We start from the raw sequence: 21195 nt of genomic DNA on the forward strand, positions 1-21195 counted from the left end.
CCTAGAGAAATTGGTATTCAGATCCTTTGCTCATTTTAATTTTATTTATTTTTATTTTTTAAAATATGTGTTTATTTGGCTGCACCAGGTCTTAACTGTGGCACATAGGGTCTTCAGTTGTGGCAGGCAGGATCTAGTTCCCTGACCGGGATCAAACCCAGGCTGCATGCGGGAGCATGGAGTCTTAGCCACTGGACCCCCAGGGACGCCCCTCTTTCTGACTTACTTCACTCTGTATGACAGTCTCTAGGTCCATCCATGTGTCTGCAAATGGTACTGTTTCGTTCCTTTTCCATCATGGTTTGCTATAGGATGTTTATTATGGTTACCTGTGCTTTACAGTGGGGCTTCTCAGGTAGGCGCTAGTGGTAAAGAACCCGTCTGCCAACACAGGAGACATAAGACACTCGAGTTTGATCCCTGGGGTGGGAAGACTCCATGGAGGAGGGCATGGTAACCCACCCCAGTATTCTTGCCTGCAGAATCCCACGGACATAGGAGCCTGGTGGGCTACAGTCCATAGGGTTGCAAAGAGTCAGACACGACTAGAGCAACTTAGCACACATGCTGTACAGGAGGGCCTTTTTGTTTATCTATTCGTATTTAATAGTTTGTATCTGCTAATCCCAAACTTCTAAGTTATCCCTCCCCACCCTCTTGCCCCTTTGGTAACCGTAAGTTTGTTTTCTAAGTCTGCTTCTGTTTTATAAATTAGTTCATGTGCATCAATTTTTAGATTCTACCTAAAAGTGATATCATATATTTGTCTTTCTCTGTCTGACTTATTTCACTTAGTATGATTATCTGTAGAGATATATATATATATATACACACACACACACACACACACACACACACACAGATACACAGACATAAACATAAACATACACAGACACACACAGGCATACACAGACACACACACAGGCATACACAGACACACACTCAGAGTTACACAAACATACACATAGATATACCAGACACACAGAGAGACATACATGCAGACAGACATGTATACTTACACATACACACACAGAGGCACATACACTCCAGACCAAGGGCATGGCCTGGGTCAGCAGAAGCAGAAACCCTCTCTTTCCCTGTCTCCCCTCACTGACCCTTTACCCTCACAATCAGAGGCTGATGGGTTCCCAGGCCCCTTGATGTGCCTCTGACCTCTGCTCTGTGAGGCTCCTCTCAAGCGCCGGGGCAGCGCGTCAGTAGGGGGAGGGGAGACCCTAGCTCTCAGGCTCACCCAGAAGCTCTGCAGAGGTGGCTGCCCGCTCCATTGTCTGCGATGGCGTGATGTCACTCCACAGGGCGCGCTTTCCTGTTGATACCTGCCGCCCTCAACAATGAGCACGAAAATAGACTCTTCCTGAGTCGCCCAGGCCTTCAAAGGGACCAGCAAAATGGTTTAGCAGATGCCTTGGTTGACATTAGACATGTTTTAAAGTTGCTCTTTTTGGCACGTGGGAATGAAGGTGAATTGGACATAGCAGCATCAGGGGGTGCCGCAGTGGCAGAGGGCTTGATGGCGGGCAGCATTCCTGACCAGAGGGCGGGCGGCACTCCCACCCATTGTTCTGAGTCTGCTTAACTTGGCAACAGAGCTGAGGCTGAGGTGTGGGATGACCTGGATAAGGATCTTCAGATACCTGGAGGGCAGTGCTGGGGAGGTGGGGGAGGATTGTGCATCTTATTCCAGAGCCTGGTCCTGCACTCCCGGGCCGGGGAGAGGCAGGCTGGGGGTTGCTGTGATCACCTTCTCACATGGATGACTGGCTGGCAATGGAAGAAGCTCAGCCTTGCTGGGACTCTGCAGTCCCCCATGGCACAGCTCCAGCCTCACCTGGCAGCTTTGAGAGGACCCCTCTACCCAGGGAAGAATTTTGTTTCCCCTAAAGTGATGTTTCTTAGGTTTCCTCAAATACGGAAAAAGATGAAGAAGAAAACAAAAAAGGCCCCTAATCCACTACCTAGGAAACTGGCACAGGTGAAAAATTATTGGAAAGTGTTTCAAGTTATTTTTGAATGAATGAATGAATTTATTTAATTTTGGTTGCAGTGGGTCTTCATTGCTGTGCATGGGCTGTCTCTAGTTGCAGCGAGCGGAGGCTACTCTCCAGCTGCACTGTGCGGGCTTCTCTTGCTGCAGAGCATGGGCTCTTGGCTCATGGGTTCAGCAGTTGCGGCTCTCAGGCTCCAGAGCGCAGGCTTAGTTACCCTGAAGCCTGTGGAATCTTCCCGGATCAGGGATCAAACCTGTGATCCCTGCACTGGCAAGCCAATTCCTATCCACTGCGCCACCAGGGAAGTCCTAAATTTATTTCTGTTTATTTATTTTTTGGCTGTACCATGGGGCATGTGGGATCTTAGTTCCCTGGCCAGGGACCAAACCTGTGCGCCCTGCGGTGGAAGGGCAGATTCTTAACCACTAGACGGCCGGAGAAGTCCCTTGAAAAGCATTTAAAAATGGGGGTGCTTTTGTTTTATTTTGGCCGTACTGCACCTCTTATGGGATCTTAGTTCCCCGACCAGGGATGGAACCCAGGCCCTCACCAGTGTAGAGTCCTAACCACTGGACAACCAGGGAATTCTCAAAACTATTATTTTATTTTATTTTATTTTATTTTATGTAGATACTAAGCAGGCCCGACCCTGCTTAGCTTCGGAGATCAGACGAGATCGGGTGCCTTCAGGCCGATACGGCCGGAGACCAAAACTATTATTTTAAATTCTACTTGTTCTAGTTTATGTTGGAAGTGGAAATGGAGGCTTGTGATTTTTAGCTGGGGCCAGGTGGTGGAAGGTCTTGATAATCCCTGAATCTCAATTTTACTCAGATGAGCTCAAGTGGTTTTTTGTACTTTGGGGGGCAGAGTTGGCATCCAAAAGCTGAGGTGTTCAACCAAAGAAGCTGTTTTGAGAAACATTTGTGAGTTGCTCTCAGCCCTCAGGATCAGATTGCTTGAAACATTGCACCTCTTCAGGGCAGAAACTTCCAGAAGGAAATGAATCCCATTTATTGCCAAGCCTGTTGGGTTTGTGTAAATCTTCACAACTTCCACCCAAACCTGTTGTATTATCCGAATTGGACCTATAAAGTAATACAAATCCTCTCTTGGGGTTGTAACCAGAAAGCCCGTTCATTAGGGCCCTGGTTGCATTCCTTGTCATCCCACGGGGGAGGGGGAGAGCCTTTAGGAGCAAGCCCTGTAGTGGACAGTTATGGACCTGTCTGCTCAGGAAAGCATTCCTCCCCTTTGCTGGTTCTGTGGCTTGTCCCATCCTGCCTCTGGTCCCATGCTTGAAAAGTGAAAGTGTTAGTCCCTTAGTCGTGTCTGACTCTTTGTGACCCCATGGACTGCAGCCCGCCAGGCTCCTCTGTCCATGGGATTCTCCAGGTAAGAATACTGGACTGGGTAACCATTCCCTTCTCCAGGGGGATCTTCCCAACCCAGGGATTGAACCTGGGTCTCCTGCATTGTAGGGAGATTTCTTACCATCTGAGCTACCAGGGAAGCAAGCCCATGTTGTTTCAGATCTCATCCTGTAGGCCACAGTCATTGGCAGGTCTCTGACCCCAAACAAGCCAATCACATTATTCAATCTCTTCCTGCTATAATTGGTACCAAAATCCACCCCAAACTGGGCCAGAGGCAAGAGTGTACCCCTCTCAGATGATGGAGCTGAAGATGAGAGCCTGAGCATCGCAGATGGCCACGCCCTCCATGCCTGGGAGAAATTCACTGCAGAGTGAAGACAGTGCCGGGTGTGGCAAATCGTGTTTCCAGAAGGTGGCCATGGTCATATGTGTCACGCGACACGCTTTTCCAGAGCCTGGCCACTCCCCATCAAGAGGAGGAGTTTATGGACTTCCCCATGGTCCTGTGGTTCAGGATCCATCTGCCAATGCAGGGGACACGAGTTCCATCCCTGGTCAGGGAACTGAGATCCCACAAGCTTCAAAGTGCCCCCAAAAAAGAAAAAAAAGGAGACGTTTATAGCTATCTCCAACCCTTGAAACAGGGTGAGCCTTTGTCACTGCCCTCCCTGATGGAGGAGGGTGGAGGGGTGCCCTCTGACCCTGAAGCCAGCTCATAGGAGGCAACACACAACACAGCTCCCCCCAGCACCCCCTCTTGGACTTGCCCTCAGAATCCAGCTCTCAGGCTGTGAGGAGCCACACGGAGAGACCTGTCCCTGGGGCCCTCGGCCCGGCTGACGGAACCAGCTTGCAGCGTGTTGCCGTGCCTTAGAAGCAGAGCTCCAGCCCTTTGCTGAGGCCACCAGTTGGACATCACATGGAGCAGAAAGGAGCCTTCTTTTCTCTGCCAGACTCTATCTCATGCAGATTCACGAGTATAATAAGGGACTGTTGTTGTTTTATTTTTAATCTTTTTTTTTTTTCTGTTTTTTTGACAGCACCCTACGACATTCGGGATCTTAGTTCCCCAAAGTAGGGTAGAACCCCTGCCCCCTGCAGTGGGATGCAGTGTCTTAACCACTGGACCGCCAGGGAAGTCCTGCTGTTATTGTTTCAATCTATTCATTTTTGAGGTGGTTTGCTTTGTAACCATACACAGTAGTCATGTATGGATGTGAGAGTTGGACTGTGAAGAAAGCTGAGCACTGAAGAATTGATGCTTTGGAACTGTGGTGTTGGAGAAGACTCTTGAGAGTCCCTTGGACTGCAAGGAGATCCAACCAGTCCATTCTGAAGGAGATCAGCCCTGGGATTTCTTTGGAAGGAATGATGCTGAAGCTGAAACTCCAGTACTTTGGCCACCTCATGTGAAGAGTTGACTCATTGGAAAAGACTCTGATGCTGGGAGGGATTGGGGGCAGGAGGAGAAGGGGACGACAGAGGATGAGTTGGCTGGATGGCATCACCGACTCAATGGATGTGAGTTTGAGTTAACTCCGGGAATTGGTGATGGACAGGGAGGCCTGGCGTGCTGCGATTCATGGGGTCGCAAAGAGTTAGACACGACTGAGCGACTGAACTGAACAGCTGTTATACTCGGGAACATGGAGAGTCACAGCAGATTTTTCTTTTTATTTAAGTGTAGTTAATGTACAGTACTGTTTAGTTTCAAGTGCACAGCAAATGGATTCAGTTATCCATATGTATGTGTGTATGTATATTTTCTGTCACAGGTTACTACAAGATGTTGAGTAGCATTCCCTGTGCTATACAATAGGACCTTGCTGTTTACCTGTTTTGTATTTAGTATAGTATGTGTATCCGTTAATCCCGAACTCCTAGTCACAGTGGTTTTTCAGTGCTTAGTTCCAACATCTCTGAAGTCTACCAGCGCCTTCTTGAAATAATGAAAGCCTTGCAAAATCCCCTTTTATCTGAGATCATTGGGTTTCTGTCAGTTGCTATCAACAGAATCCTGGTTATCACTGGTGGTCATGATTAAGAAAGGGTTCTGCTGAAATAAGAAAATTTCCTGACACCTGCGGGTCCTGGTACATTCCCCACGATACTAACCTCTAGACAACTGGATTTCAAGATGAATAAAACTGCCCCCTAACCCACCCACCATCACCTTAAAAAAAATCTATAGTTACAGAGTTGCAAACTTTAATCTTGCTACATTAGACCACTTTTAAAAAAATCAACATCTATCTATTTTTACTAGTATCTTGTACAAAAGAAGATATTTGAACATTAAAAATGTCAGAAGAGAATTCCCTGGCAATCCAATGGTTAGGATTCCGTGCTCTCACTGCCAAGGGCCTGGGTTCAATCCCTGGTTGGGGAACTAAGATCTCACAGGTCCAGCGGCTCCTCCCCACCTCCTACACCCTAGAATGAAGGAAAGACGTCACCCCAGAGTAGAGTCTTTTAAATTGAATATATCTGGGGACTTCCCTGGTGGTTCAGTGGTTAAGACACTGTGCTTCCACTTCAGGGGGCAGGGGTTTCATCCCTGGTCAAGGAACTAAGATACTACATGCTTCAGATCAGATCAGATCAGTCGCTCAGTCGTGTCTGACTCTTTGCGACCCCATGAATCGCAGCTTCAAGATATGGCCAAAAATTGGAAAAAAAAAAAAAAAAGTTTTTTTAAATGAATATATTTGGTATCGAGCAAAATTTACCACATTGACTTTTTTTTGTTTTTTTTTTTTTTTTGCTTTTTAGATGTATTTATTTATAATTGAAGGATAATTGCTTTACAATGTCATGTTGGTTTCTGACACATTGACTTTTTTTTCTCCTTTCATTATGGCACAGTGAAAAGTTATCATCGCCAGGATTTGGACATCGGTAACTGGATATTGGAAAATTTTCTGGGTTTTGCAGGCAGAGGAGAGCAGAGTTGAGGACAGATAGCACAGTCTATTCAACTAACTTAAACAAACTAACTTTAAAGAACTAAGTTTAACATACCCTGGGATGGTGGATAAAGAGGTGACTGGCTGGGCATGGCTGACTCCTTCCTAGGAGCGTTTTGTCCAGAACTGGCCTTCTCCGCAGAGATCTAGATGTCAGTGAGGACCTGGATTCACGAAGCCACACTGGGTACAATGGTTGGTATGTGGATTTGAGAACCAGAAGAGAGCCAGGTTTCAATCTCAGTGTTATCACTTTTTTTTTTTTTTAATTAATAGCTCAGACAACTTACTTCTTAGTTTCCCTGACTGTAAAGTAGGAATGTTTTAGGTTGGATTTCTCATAAATAGACCCGAAGAGTAGGATTCATGTGAAAGTTATGTATTCGTAAGTGTTTCCAGAAGAAACCCACAGGGGAAGTAGATCCTGGGACCTGGTCCTGTGGCCTCAGGGCCTCAGGGATTAAGGGCTCCTGGGGAAGGTCTGTAAACTGCCAGGCAGAGGACAGGCCACCAAGAGAATTAGCCTAGGGAGCTTGTGTGCCGGGAAGTGGTCAGGAAATCCAGGGGATGTAAAAGGGGGGCAGCACCAACTAGGGGATAATATTTGTACTTAGCACCTCATTTAGTTGTTGTGCTTGGCTCTTAGTCACTCAGTAATTTAAAAATAAGAAAGACAAGGCAGAGAAGAGGAAGAAGAAGAGGAGGGGAAGGGGAGACGGAAGTAGGGAGGAGGGGAGGAGGAGGAAGAGGAGGAGGGGAGAACGAAGGGGGAGGAAGGGGGAGGACGGGGAGCAGGCAGTCTAGGGAGTGCTGACGTCCTGGGTAGCTGTCATTCTTAAAAGGAAGAAGCAGAACTGGCCAGGCTCAGACTTTATCTTTTTTTTTTTTTAACCTTTTGGCCACATCTCATGGCATTCAGGATCATAGGTCCCTGAGCAGAGGTTGAACCTTTGCCCCCTGCAGTGGAAGTGCAGAGTCTTAACCACTGGACCATCAAGAAAGTCCCTCAAACTCATGTCTTAACTCTTCATGACCAAAGTACAAAGCCAAGGGTAACCCATGCGGGCTAAATCAGGCCTCCTCTCCTTGAGTCTTTTTTTTCTTCCATGTTTAAAGGTCACACTCCATTAGTTATTACAAATATTGGCTATATTCCCCGTGTTGTACAATACATCCTTGAGCCTAACTTAAACCCAAGGTTTGTATGTCCTGCTCCCCAACTCCTATATTACCCCTCCGCCGGCTGGTAACCATATTTGTTCTCTGTATCTGTGACTGCTTCTTTTTTGTTACATCCACTAGGTTGTTGTATTTTTTAGATTCCACATGTAAGTGATATCACACAGTATTTGTCTTTCTGCATCTGACTTATGTCACTTAGTATGATCATCTCTAGTTTCATCCATGTTGCTGCAAATGGCAGAATCTTGTTCTTTTTTATGGCTGAGTAGTATTCCATTGCTGGAGAAGGGCATGGTAACCCACGCCAGTATTCTTGCTTGGAGAATTCCATGGACAGAGGAGCCTGGCAGGCTGCAGTCCATGGGGTCGCAGAGTTGGACACAACTGAGCAACTAACACACACACAGTATTCCATCGTACCACTGTATATTCTTTTGAATCTTAAAGAGAATGTTCCTCCCACCGGTAGGTGGAGGCTGTGTAGCCCTATCCAAATTCCCTTTCCTGGCTGGCACCCCCGTTCTCTAGCTGCAGCTGAGTTTTGGCTCAGAGATGCCTGCCCCCTGCATGAGAAGGTGGGTGCCCCCCCACAAGCCATGAACAGGCTGATGTAGTTTAAATAAACAAGCTCAGCTCCCCTGCCCCAAGGTGGATGCTGCTGCTCCAGGGTTCCTGTGAGCAGGCTGAGGCTGGACTTTGGCTGAACTCTCATCTTCATGGGCCTTCAGTCCCTGGCCCTATCCTGCCTCCCTTCATCTCTTACAGGTTTTTCCTGAGATAACAACCTCAATAAATCACATGCACAGGACATCCTCAGCTCCAGCTCTGCTTTTAGGGAAGTCAGTCAAAGATAAATGGTTTAGGAGGAAGAGGTGTCAGAAGAACCAAGTCTTAGAGCCCTTTGCTCATTGGATGATCTTAGGTTAAGATACTTAATTTTTCTGGGTCCTGGTTTCTTTTTTAAAAACGTTGTCAAAGTATAGTTGATTTGTAATGTTGTGTTTAGTTTTTTTCTGTGCAGCAGAATGACTGTACAGAAAATATATATTTTCATATTCTTTTTCATTATGGCTTGTCACGGGGTATTGAGTATAGTTCCTGCTGTACAGTAGGACCTTGTTGATTACCCATCCTGTATACAAGAGTTTGCCTCTGCTAAGATCAGACTCTCAAGCCTGCCCTGCCCTACCCCCATCCACCTTGGCAACCACGTCTGTTCTCTATATCTGTGTGTCTGTTTTTGTTTTGTAGATATGTCATTTTGTATTATATTTTACATTCCACATATAAGTGACATTATGTAATATTTGTCTTTATCTGACTTACTTCCCGTAAAATGATCATCTTTAGGTTCATCCATGTTGCTGCAAATGGCATTATTTTATTCATGGCCGAGTAATATTCTACTGTGTATATGTACCACACCTCTATCTATTCATCTGTCGATGGACACTTGCTTTTGTGTCTTGGCTATTGTAAATAGTACTGCTAAGAACACAGGTGTGCATGTATCTCTTTGAATTATAGTTTTGTCTGAATATATGCCCAGGAGTGGTATTGCTGAATAATATGGTAGTTATAGTTGAAGTTTTTTGAGGAACCTTCATACTGTTCTCCATAGTGGCTGCTCCAACTTACATTCTAACCAACAGTATAGGGAGGGTTCCCTTTTCTCCGCACCCTCTCCAGCATTTCTTGTTTGTAGACTTTTTAATGATGTGGGCCCTAGCTACTTTCTGTGTTCATTCATTTTTTCATTCATTCATTAATGTACATTGGGCTAATCATGTGACCTACTTGCAAGACGGTTAAGAAATTACAATGAATTATAATTCATTGCAACTATAATATGAATGCCCAATACAAACTGTAAGGCTCGAAAAGGTCAGGCTTACTTTAGGGGTGTACTTACTTTAGGGGTGTACTTACTTTAGGGATGTACTCCTACCACCCACCACCATTATAACACTTAACACCATACACTCTAAGATTCACATCCCACAGGGGAGAGAGGAGTATATTTTCCTCCACCCTAGAAACGACTATATTTCTTCAAATCTGAAATTCTGTGACATGTAAGATATATTATTATTGTATATACAATTGAGAAAGAAAATAAAAGTCCTGTCAATGAAACTAGGAGACACTGACTCCTTACCACTTGGTATTTTTTATTTTGTATTGATTGAAAGAGCCGTTTTCAGTTCAGTTCAGTTCAGTTGCTCACTCATGTCCAACTCTTTGAGACCTCATGGACTGCGGCATGCCAGGCCTCCCTGTCCATCACCAACTCCCGGAGTTTACTCAAACTCATGTCCATTGAGTCGGTGATGCCATCCAACCATCTCATCCTCTGTCGTCCCTTTCTCCTCCTGCCTTCAATCTTTCCCAGCATCAGGGTCTTTTTAAATGCCTCAGTTTTTCACATCAGGTGGCCAAAGGATTGGAGCTTCAGCTTCAGCATCAGTCCTTCCAATGAATATTCAGGATTGATTTCCTTTAGGATTCACTGGTTGGATCTCCTTGCAGTCCAAGGGACTCTCAAGAGTCTTCTCCAACACCACAGTTCAAAAGCATCAATTCTTCAGTGCTCAGCTTTCTTTATAGTCCAGCTCTCACGCGCATACATGACTACTGGAAAAACCATAGCCTTGACTAGATGGACCTTTGTTGGCAAAGTAATGTCTCTGCTTTCTAATATGCTGTCTAGGTTGGTCATAACTTTTCTTCCAAGAGCTGTTTTAGACATATTTTATTTCCATCATTTATTTTGAAAATTTTCAACCATACAATTAGTTTTTGTATGTGGTATGAAGTAGGGAATGGGATTCATTTTTGTTTTCTTATAGATATCCATTGTTTCAACACCATTTGTTGAAAAAGATGTTCTTTTCTTTCTGGATTTCTTTGGCCTTTTTAATAAACTTGTTTAGACATAGATTTTTATCATATATCCCTCTTGCATTTATGTAGGAGAATATATTGATTCATGCATATATCATGTGTATATATGATACATATTACACATATCTACATACCATGTATGTAGATAAAACATATATATGAGTAATAAAATTTACCTTTGTAGTCTTATTCTTCAGAGAAGGCAATGGCACCCCACTCCAGTACTCTTGCCTGGAAAATTTCATGGGCGGAGGAGCCTGGTAGGCTGCAGTCCATGGGGTCTCTAAGAGTCGGACACGACTGAGTGACTTCAGTTTCACTTTTTACTTTCAGGCATTGGAGAAGGAAATGGCAACCCACTCCAGTGTTCTTGCCTGGAGAATCCCAGGGACGGGGGAGCCTGGTGGGTTGCCATCTATGGGGTCGCACAGAGTTGGACACGACTGAAGCGACTTAGCAGCAGCAGCAGCAGCAGCAGCAGTCTTATTCTTCTGAACCACTTTTCAGTCCATCCACAATCTTTGTGTGAATGTTTTGCCACATATTATTCTCTAAGACATGAAGAATATCATATATTCAGGATCTCTTTAGAAAGCACTCCACTTTTATCTCTAGAATTTTTTTTCCAGTAACCTCACACCCATTTTGCAAGTTTTGATTTTGGTGCTTTCTAGATCCCTGGGTTGGGAAGAAGCCCTGGAGAAGTGTTCTTGCCTGGCGAATTCCATAGACAGAGGAGCCTGGTGGGCTACAGCTGGTGTGGTCACAAAGAGTCAGACACAACTGAGCAACTAACACTTTCACTTTTTTCAGATCCTACCAGAAGAGTCAATGGAAAAGTTTGTGAATAAAAAAAAAAAAAGGTTAATCCAGTATCGTGTATCCAGTGCCCAGGCCTGTGCCTGCCTACCAGATGATCATCAGTATTTCTTGAACAAATAAATTGATTTTTTTTATCTTAAAAACTCCTTTGACCTGCTGTGTTCTCCCATTCAGTAGTTCTGGCATATAAAAATATACTGTCATTATGTTTTCCAAGCCCCAAACCATCTGCTTACTAACTATAAAACTGTACTTGGGAATACCCACCTTACTTTATTATTTGTGTTCTTGGATGTTCCTAAAGGCACCCTCAAGAATGAAGGAAAAGATGCAACAGATGTAGGTGTTTCCAAAGTAAATTTAAACAGTGCTTTTGAGGAATAATGCTCAATGTGGCCTGGGAGGCAGGCCTTTCTGTTAATAGCCAAAATGTTGGTGCAGTAAGTTCTATGATTGTGCATGCCGTTTACTTCCATTTGAAGCAGTTCCAAAGTGTACTTGATGCACGTAAATAGTACTTTAAAGAAAAATACATTTCCAGTCTCATAACCACTAAGGATAAAATGTATTTGTTCCATCAGTATCCTTTGTTACTTTAAATTCAACTTATTTTTTTTAATTTTGGCCACACCTTGAGGCATATAGGACCTTAGTTCCCTGACCAGGGGTTGAATCCTCACCCCCTGCATTGGAAGGCGGAGTCTTAACCACTGGACTGCAGGGGAAGTCCTCAGCTTATTTAAATATGATATTTAAACCAATTGTCCATCAAAGCCCTTGAAATATTCTGTGTTGACATCTATCTAGGACAGTGACTTGATGTCGGGTTACATAAAATAGTGACGGTAGCTATTCTACTGTCCTTCTACTGTATAGATACCTTGTAGAATAATGTTATTTGAATATAAAAAATCCAATAGGCCTCATCATATTTATGGCAGGATTTCCCCCAGAATACGTGGTGTTTCAAAAAGAAATGATCTAGTCAATTTCCTGGTTTGGATAGTACACCATAGTTATGTTAGATATACCTTTGAGGGGCAGCTTGGTGAAAGGTACCTGGTACTTCTGTACTGCTTTTTAAACTATTTATTTACTTTTGGCTATGAAGGGTCTTCACTGCCGTGCAGGCTGTCTCTAGCTGCCGTGAACGGGGGCTGCTCTCTACTTGCGGTGCGTGGACTTCTCACTGCAGTGGCTTCTCTTGTGGAGCGTGGGCTCTAGAGTACAGGCTTATCGGTTTAATCACTCTGAGGCATGTGCGATCTTTCCAAACCAGGGATTGAACTCGTGTCCATGCTGGCAGGCATATTCTTAACCACTGGACCACCAAGGGAGTTCCTCTCGCTCCTATTTTTGCAACTTCTTTTCAGACTTTTCTTAGTTTAGGTGGCTTGTATATAGCAGAAATTTTTTACAGCTCAGGAGGCTGGAACTCTGAAATCAGAGGGCTGGCATGATCTGGGTCTGTGAGACGCCTCCCTTGGGTTGTATCCTTACAGAGCAGATAGGCCGCAAGCCAGCTGTCTGGCCTGTTAGGCCACTAATCCCATCTATGAAGGTTCCAGTCTCATGACCTAACTTACCTTCTAAAGCTATCACATTGGGGATTATGGCTTCGATATATGAATTTTGGTGAGGCAAATATTTAGTCCATAACAAGAGTATAATCATTTCAAAATAAAAATTTTAAAAAAGAAGTGATTTTTTTTGGATCACTATATCTTAGCTTTCTGATTGGAAATTGATTTTTATGCCATCAAGAAGAAAAAGAGAAATTGCCCCTTGGGAAAAGTATCTCTGCATTGCTGTTACTAATTTTTTTCACTTTTGTGCACAAAGCATAATGCTTTAACCTTTAAAGATTTGTTTTTTAAAAATCCCACTTAAAAAAAATCCCACTTAACTTGAAAGTGAAAATGATGGCTACTTATGGAGAGCGGAATAAGGAAGAACTAATTTTCATTTCTGTCATTTCTTTAATTGATAGAATATTATATAATAAATTTTTATTGCTTTAATAACTGGGGGAGGGAAACTTGGACTTTTCTTGAACAGCTCTAAGACCCAAATCACCCAGTGAAAATGTTCCTGAGCATTCTTCATTATCAGAGGGAAACCTTATTCCATTTTTAGTGGCCCTGAAATTTATGTTTTGGGAATAACTTCAGCATGGGAATAAATTTATACATCAAAACTATTTATACTACTCTGATAAATAAAAGCAAACTACTGAATTAAAACTGAATCTTCTCATGCTTTTCCTCAAGCAGTCTACATTTTTTTCATAAAGGATTAGATAGTTATTAAAATTTCATAAAGCATCATTTTTAGTTTTTTAAGATCAAAATATATCATTCTCCAGTCACAGCTCTCATACGCTATAAATAATTTTATGTTTCCAGCTGTGATATTACTGAAAATATTGAAAGAGCTTAATAATTTTTGACTGAAGGGTAGATTGCATTTCTTCCAAACTTTGGTGGTTGGATTTTTTTAACATCCAGATATGCTTGTGTGTGAGTGTGTTAGTCAGTCAGTTGTGTCCAAGTGTTTGCGACCCCATGAGCTGTAATTCACCAGGCTCCTCTGTCCATGGAATTCTCCAAGCAAGAATACTAGAGTGGGTAGCTATTCCCTTCTCCAAGGAGTCTTTCTGACCCAGGGATGGAACCCAGGTCTCCTGCATCGCAGGCAGATTCTTTGCTGTCTGAGCCACCAGGTATTCTTAACTTATTTATTTATTTGGCAGCACCACTTGGCGTGGGATCTTAGTTCCCCAGTCAGTGATCAAACCCACACCCCCTGAAGCAGAATCACACAGTGTTAACCACTGGACTGCCAGGGAAGTCCCAGTAGCAGATGTTGTTAAATAAAGAGATTCTGAGATGACAAGGTAGCACTGTATAGCACAGGAAACTATATTCAGTATTCTGTAATAAACCGTGATGGAAAAGAATATATATGTATCTTATACATACATTCCTTTTATATGTACAGATGTACAAATATGTATGTATATCTGAAACTGAATTTGCTCAGTCGTGTCCGACTCTTAGCGACCCCATGGACTGTAGCCCACCAGGCTCCTCCATCCATGGGATTTTCTAGGCAAGAGTACTGGAGTGGGTTGCCATTTCCTTCTCCAGGGGATCTTCCCGACCTGGGGATCGAACCCTGGTCTCCCGCATTGCAGGCAGACGCTTTACCATCTGGGCCACCACGGAATCCCATGTATATCTGAATCACTTTGCTATACACCAGAAATTAACACCACATTGTAAATCAACTATACTTCAATTAAAAAAAAAACAAGGACTTGCCTCGTGGTCCAGTGGTTAAGAGTCCACCTTCCAGCACAGGGGACGTGGGTTTGATCCCCAGTCAGGACCACTAAGCCTGGGTGCTGCAACTAGAGAAGCCCAAGGGGGCAATGACGAGCCAGTGCAGCCAACGTTAAAGATAAAAACAGATTCTGGGATCACGCCTGTGCTTGAAACACTCCCTGGCTTTTGGGCACGGTCATGTCCTTTGTTTTCCTCTGCTTGGGATATGGTTGTAACTCTCACTAATTTCTTCCCCAGCATACTAATGGCCAGTTGCTGATTAGCTAATGGGCTCCAGCATGATTCAGTAAATAGAATGAAATTCTTGGCAATGGGCTTAGTCAATCTAACTCAATAGGAAATATTGGTCCATTGGTGACTGGTAGTTAATCCTTCAGTAAACACTTGTCTCTATAGGGAGACAGCTAGACCCAGCGTGACCTGCGGTAGAGTTAGGGTGACCAGGTCGATTAACAATGGTTTGTTAGTTTCAGGTGTATAGCAGAATGATTCTGTTAAACATATACATGCATCTATTCTTTTCCCATTTAGGTTATTACAGAGTGTTAAGCAGAATCCCTGTGTCATAGAATAGATCCTCATTGGTTATCTATTTTAAATATAGCAATGTGTGCATGTCAGTCCCAAGCTTGCAATCTATCCTTACCCCCAACACTTGAAAGGCACTTTTAAAAGCAAGATTGCCCAGCACAATTTTTGAAAGTTGTGTGGGCATTTGGATACATGGAGAAGGTTAAATATAATTAATTCCTGGAACAAGTATGCTATCTATAGAGTAGTTTAATATCAGAGTTAATAAACCAAAGCCAATGGAGTCATTTGAAAGCTCCCATCCAAATCTTTCCTTTTTCACCCATTGCTATTCCCAGAAGTTTTTAAAACTGTAGTCCTAACAACAGCAGGTAATTATATATGCTGTCTGGCTTAAAGAGTAAATTAATTTTGCATGTAATTCCCCCCAAAGGTCTATATGACAGGGAATTCTGTTTTATACTTTTTTTTTTTCATAATGGCAATAAATAGCACAAGATAACTGATATGAAACCAACTATTTAAAATCTGCCTGCTTAGGTGACTTCCCTGGTGGTCCAGTGGTTAAGACTTTGCCTTCTACTGCAGGAAGTGCGGGTTGGATCCTGGTCGGGGAGCTAAGATCCTACATGCCTCAGGGCCAAAAAGCCAAAATATAAAACAGAAGCAGTATTGCAAAATCAATGAAGACTTTAAAAATGGCCCACATTCTGGGGGCAGCCCTGCTTACAGTGGCTCTTATGGTGCCTTGAAGAGAAAAGAACCAGATAAACATGAAGGGTCTCGAAGTTCAGCAACAGAAACAAACAAGACTCTTAGGGACCTTTCTGCCTGCTGTAACCATTGTGGAAGTTTGGAGGCCTGTCCCCCTCCTATCCTACGAGACGAAAGGTATTTGTCCTCCTCTTCTCCTGACTCATATACAGAATGTTTATGTACCTCATCCAATCAGCAAATGACTCGCAAAACCCTGTCCCATTGCTTTGTCCCCCAGCTATTAAAGCAGACCAAAGACCGCCATCCGGAGTTCCTCTCCCCCATTATCAGGAAGCCGGCTTGCTGTACTCTCAGTGATTCCCCACCCCCACCCTGCTCTAATAAACTTTATTCTTCTTTCAAAAAAAAAAAAAAAAATGGTCCACATTTAAAATAAAATCTACTTGCTTAGATATTCCCAGTTGAAAAAGCAAACATTTTTTGAGAGGGACTTAGAACCTATAAAGTAAATTTTCTGTGTGGGTCTCTAATGGCTGTGCCTATTGACAAATACGTGTTTTCCCAAATCAGCTGTGGGGGTGGGGGTGAGGTGGGCAGCGCATGCTCTGTGTACAGAGGCATTTAGACAGAGCAAAGTCTTGTTTGCCGTCCAAACAGGCCCCTCCATGGGGGCAGGTTAGAAATTATATTTGCATGTGTATTGCAGATACCTGAGTAGTAGGTACATTGTGAGAGAAAAAAAAAAACCCTGAATACTTGTTACATGATATTTTGGCAAATATGTGTTGTCTCTGGCTTGGATGCTGGATCCAGGCCACTGTAGTGAAGAATATTAGGTTCAGGTCCTAGTCTTTGTTCATATTTATTTATTTTTGGCTGCACAGGTCTCAGTTGCGGCCTGCAGGATATTCAACCTTTGCTGGGGAGTGGGGGATCTTTCCTTGTGGCTTGAGAACTCTAAGTTGGGCTGTGTGGGAGATCTAGTTCCCTAACCAGGAATCGAATCTGGGCGCCCTGCATTGGGAGCACAGAATCTTAACCACTGGACCACCAGGAAAGTCCCAGGCTTTTGCAGTTTTGAGGGTCCTCTTGAAGAAAGAAAACACACAATTATGAATACAAAATTAGGCAAAAAATGTAAAGGCATTGGTAGGGACCCTCACTGAGCTTCTGGAAGGGCCTGTGCAATAGAGGGGAGAAGGCAATGGCACCCCACTCCAGTACTCTTGCCTGGAAAATCCCATGGATGGAGGAGCCTGGTGGGCTGCAGTCCATGGGGTCGCTAAGAGTCGGACACGACTGAGTGACTTCACTTTCACTTTTCACTTTCATGCATTGGAGAAGGAAATGGCAACCCACTCCAGTGTTCTTGCCTGGAGAATCCCAGGGACGGGGGAGCCCGATGGGCTGCCGTCTATGGGGTTGCACAGAGTCGGACACGACTGAAGCGACTGAGCAGCAGCAGCAGCAGCAGCAATGCAATAGAGGCGCTTGTGACCGTGACCTTCATGGTAAGTCTACCTCTGAGTCTACAACCTAGAGCATTAGAATGTCAGCTCCAGAGGTCAGGGATTTCTTTTTTCTTTATTATAGTCGATTTACAGTATTTCAAAGTAATAGTAAAGTGATTCAATTATACAAGCATGCATGCTAAATCACTTCAGTCACGTCCGACTCTTTGCGACCCCATGGACTATAGTCTGCCAGGCTCCTCTATCCATGGGATTCTCCAGGCAAGAAGGCTGGAGTGGGTTGATGTGCCTTTCTTCTGGGATCTTCCCAACCCAGGGATCGAACCTGTGTTTCTTACGTCTCCCTGCATCGGCAGGTGGGTTCTTTACCACTAGCATTACCTGGGAAGCCCTCAGTTATACATACGTGGGTGTGTGTGTGTGTGTGTGTGTATGAGGAATCCAGGGCACAGAGAGTTTAAGTTAGTTGCCAAAAGTCACACAGCTAGAAATGGCAGATCTGGGATGCAAAGCCAGGTGTTCTGGCTTCAGAATCTGTGCTTCTGACACAGAGGCACTCCTACCTCTCAGATAAGGCTCCGGGAGATCAAGGGGCCAGCAATAGTTAAAATGGGCCGGCTTTTATTCATGTCCGAAGTAGGTCCAAACCTCTGGCATTTGCTTGCAGTATGCAGTCCTTAGATACTGCAAATATTGACTACTCACTAGCAAGAGAAACAAACATGTCTGTTTAGTCTCTATTAAAACCCAGACTTAGTTGAAACATATGAAGAAAGGAAGAACTGAGTTGAAATCATTCTGTCAACCTACTTGAAAAAATGGCAAAAAGGTTGAATGTCTTTCCTTTCAAAACCAGTGACTTCCAGGGTTCAAAGGTGTCAGTGAAAGGTGTGCAGGGTCCAGCTGCTTGCTGCTCAAAAGCCAATAAACAGGCCAGGTTGGTGGAAAGGAAAGAAAAGAAGTGAAAGTTGCTCAGTCGTGTCCGACTCTTTGCGACCCCATAGACTATACAGTCCATGGAATTCTCCAGGCCAGGATACTGGAGTGGGTAGCCTTTCCCTTCTCCAGGGGATCTTCCCAACCCAGGGATTGAACCCAGGTCTCCTGCATTGCAGGCGGATTCTTTACCAGCTGAGCCACTGGGGAAGTCCGTGAATACTGGAGTGGGTAGCCTTTCCCTTCTCCAGGGGATCTTCCCAACCCAGGGATTGAACCCAGGTCTCCTGCATTGCAGGCGGATTCTTTACCAGCTGAGCCACTGGGGAAGTCCGTGAATACTGGAGTGGGTAGCCTTTCCCTTCTCCAGGGGATCTTCCCAACCCAGGGATTGAACCCAGGTCTCCCACATTGCGGGCGGATTCTTTATCAGCTGAGCCACCAAGTTTGCTTTATTTCAGATGCTGGCAACTGGGGAAGCAGGGAGGGTGGACATCTGTCCAAAGGCCGACTCGCTCCTTCATCCCTCGATCCCCAGGCACCCTGTGGGGCAAGGGTTTTTACACCTAGAGTGCAGGAGTGGCGGCCCCATGCAGAAACAGCACAGTCATCTCTGACAGGCATCTTGAAACTGGTCATCGATGGTCTGACCAGCGTCATCTTGTTTTAGGTACAGTTAATCTTCAGTTCCAGGGCCATTTGTTCCCATTTCTTTGAGGCCAGTTCTCAGAATTGTGGCAGCTCATGTCCTGGGTACAGTCTGGTCATCATATAGTTAGCTTCTCCAGCTGGTGTTTTGGTATCTATAAGACAGCTCACAGGATATGGCTCAGAGTATTATCTATAGCCCTGGAGAAAGAACTAAAGGTCCTTGACTTAGCTTAATCACTGCATTAATATTTGGTCTCCTTTGACTGTTTTCCTTTGTTTCCGCATTTCTCACATCTCTGATTAAACTTATTATTTGACTAAAGTTTTCCACAGACAAAAGGCAGGCAAAGGACATGGGGTGGGACGGGGGCAAGGACCACAGGGTCCGCTCTGTTTCGGGGGGGTGACCTTAATCAGTGTCTCCCCACTCTCAGCCCAGCCCCAGGCCCAGCTGGTGAGAGAAACATTTTCCCAACAGGACTACTTGACATTGGAGAACTCCCTGGTAGTCCAGTGGTTAGGGTTCTGCACTTTCACAGCTGGGACTGGTGGGCGGGAGTTGGGGGGTTTCAGTCCCTGGTTGGGGAACTAGGATCCCACGAGCCTTGAGTGGCAGCCAAAAGAGAGAGAGAGAGAGAGAGAGCACTTGACATAAATATAACTTAAAAGAAGATTCAAATGTATTTAGCTTGTGTCCCATTCCCTCCACTACCACCAAAAGGTTTTAAAAAATCTTGCTCTGATAACATCCAGGAACTTGCTTTCAAAGACCTATTTGTAAGGAGAATGACTGGGCCATCCGTCCGGGGAGCATTATCTATTTTCTTGTATCCTTGGGTGAGTGATTTCATCTTTTTTGAGCCTTTCCGATTTTCCCCCTGAAAATTCAATCAGGACACTGACGCTGGGCTGGAGGACTTCCACTCTCCACTTTGCTCTCCCCTCTACACTTTCCCTGGGCTTCCCTGGTAGCTTGGACGGTAAAGCGTCTGCCTACAATGCGGGAGACCTGGGTTCTATCCCTGGGTCAGGAAGATCCCCTGGAGAAGGAAATGGCAACCCACTCCAGTATTCATGCCTGGAAAATCCCATGGACCAAGGAGCCTGGTGGCCTACAGTCCATGGGGTCGCAGAGTCGGACATGACTGAGCGACTTCTCTTCTTCTTCTACCCTTTCCCATCCTGTTTGGTACCAGACTGCCCTGGAGTCTGCCCTCTTGAACCGCTTGGCAGCCTCAGCAGGTGATTGGAGAGAGGGGAGCTGAGGCCTTTGCCAGGCTGTCATAGGCTGGCTGCTTCAGCTTCTGTACGGTGGCAGCAGGGTGTTGTGAAAATCAGAGATTAAGGAATTTGGAAGTCTGTTTCCTCTACCAGCAGTTCAAGTGAGCCCTCTGGGCCTTGGGTGGGGCCAGGGAAACAGTGGGGAAATGCCCATCTGCCACAAGCCCCTGCCTCCTACAGCCCAATAAACACCACCTGTGGCAGGTGAAGACCTAAACTTTGGGGAGAGGAATTAGTCTCAGAACTGAAGGTGCTGAAAAGGATGACATTGGAAAGCCAGCTGTGTTGGTCATTAAACATCTCTGTGGAGAAGGCGATGGCACCCCACTCCAGTACTCTTGCCTGGAAAATCCCATGCATGGAGGAGCCTGGTAGGTTGCAGTCCATGGGGTCGCTAAGAGTCGGACATGACTGAGCGACTTCACTTTCACTTTTCACTTTCATGCATTGGAGAAGGAAATGGCAACCCACTCCAGTGTTCTTGCCTTAATCCCAGGGATGGGGGAGCCTGGTGGGCTGCTGTCTATGGGGTCGCACAGAGTCGGACACGACTGAAGCAACTTAGCAGTAGCAGCAGCAGGATCATGAGTTCAGTGCCTGGTCCTGCGAGTGAGAGCCCCAAGGAAAGTATTCCTTGGGCATTTACTTCATGTTAGGCACGAATCTCTTAACTTAGATTCACAAAAGCCCAGTTAGACAGGAGGTACTATCTTATCCCCATTTTTCTGATGAGGATCTGAAAGTTTAAGTAGCATGAAAGAGAAAGTGTTAGTCGCTACGTCGTGTCTGACTCATTGCGACCCCGTGGACTGTATCCCGCCAGGCTTCTCTGTCCATGGGATTCTCCAAGCAAGACTACTGGAGTGGGTTGCCGTTCCCTTCTTCAGGGGATCTTCCTGACCCAGGGATCGAACTCGGGTTTCCTGCATTGCAAGTCAATTCTTTACCATCTGAATCACCAGGGAAACCCAAGTAGCTTGCACAAGGTGAGAAATTATTAG

The 21195-nt window shown here is 44.8% G+C and overlaps 1 long non-coding RNA gene across 1 annotated transcript in view; it reads left to right on the plus strand.

Moving 5' to 3' along the window:
- LOC129635611 (uncharacterized) overlaps window positions 1–11890 on the plus strand; it is a 29210-nt gene extending 17320 nt beyond the window's left edge. Inside the window, exon 3 of the long non-coding RNA XR_008706377.1 lies at window positions 11251–11890. This is a non-coding gene — a long non-coding RNA (uncharacterized LOC129635611). The remainder of the gene's footprint in view (window positions 1–11250) is intronic.
- The last annotated feature ends 9305 nt before the right edge of the window (window positions 11891–21195 follow it).

The sequence above is a fragment of the Bubalus kerabau genome, chromosome 20 (genome assembly GCF_029407905.1).
Source record: "Bubalus kerabau isolate K-KA32 ecotype Philippines breed swamp buffalo chromosome 20, PCC_UOA_SB_1v2, whole genome shotgun sequence".
In the NCBI taxonomy this organism is placed as follows: Eukaryota; Metazoa; Chordata; class Mammalia; order Artiodactyla; family Bovidae; genus Bubalus; species Bubalus kerabau.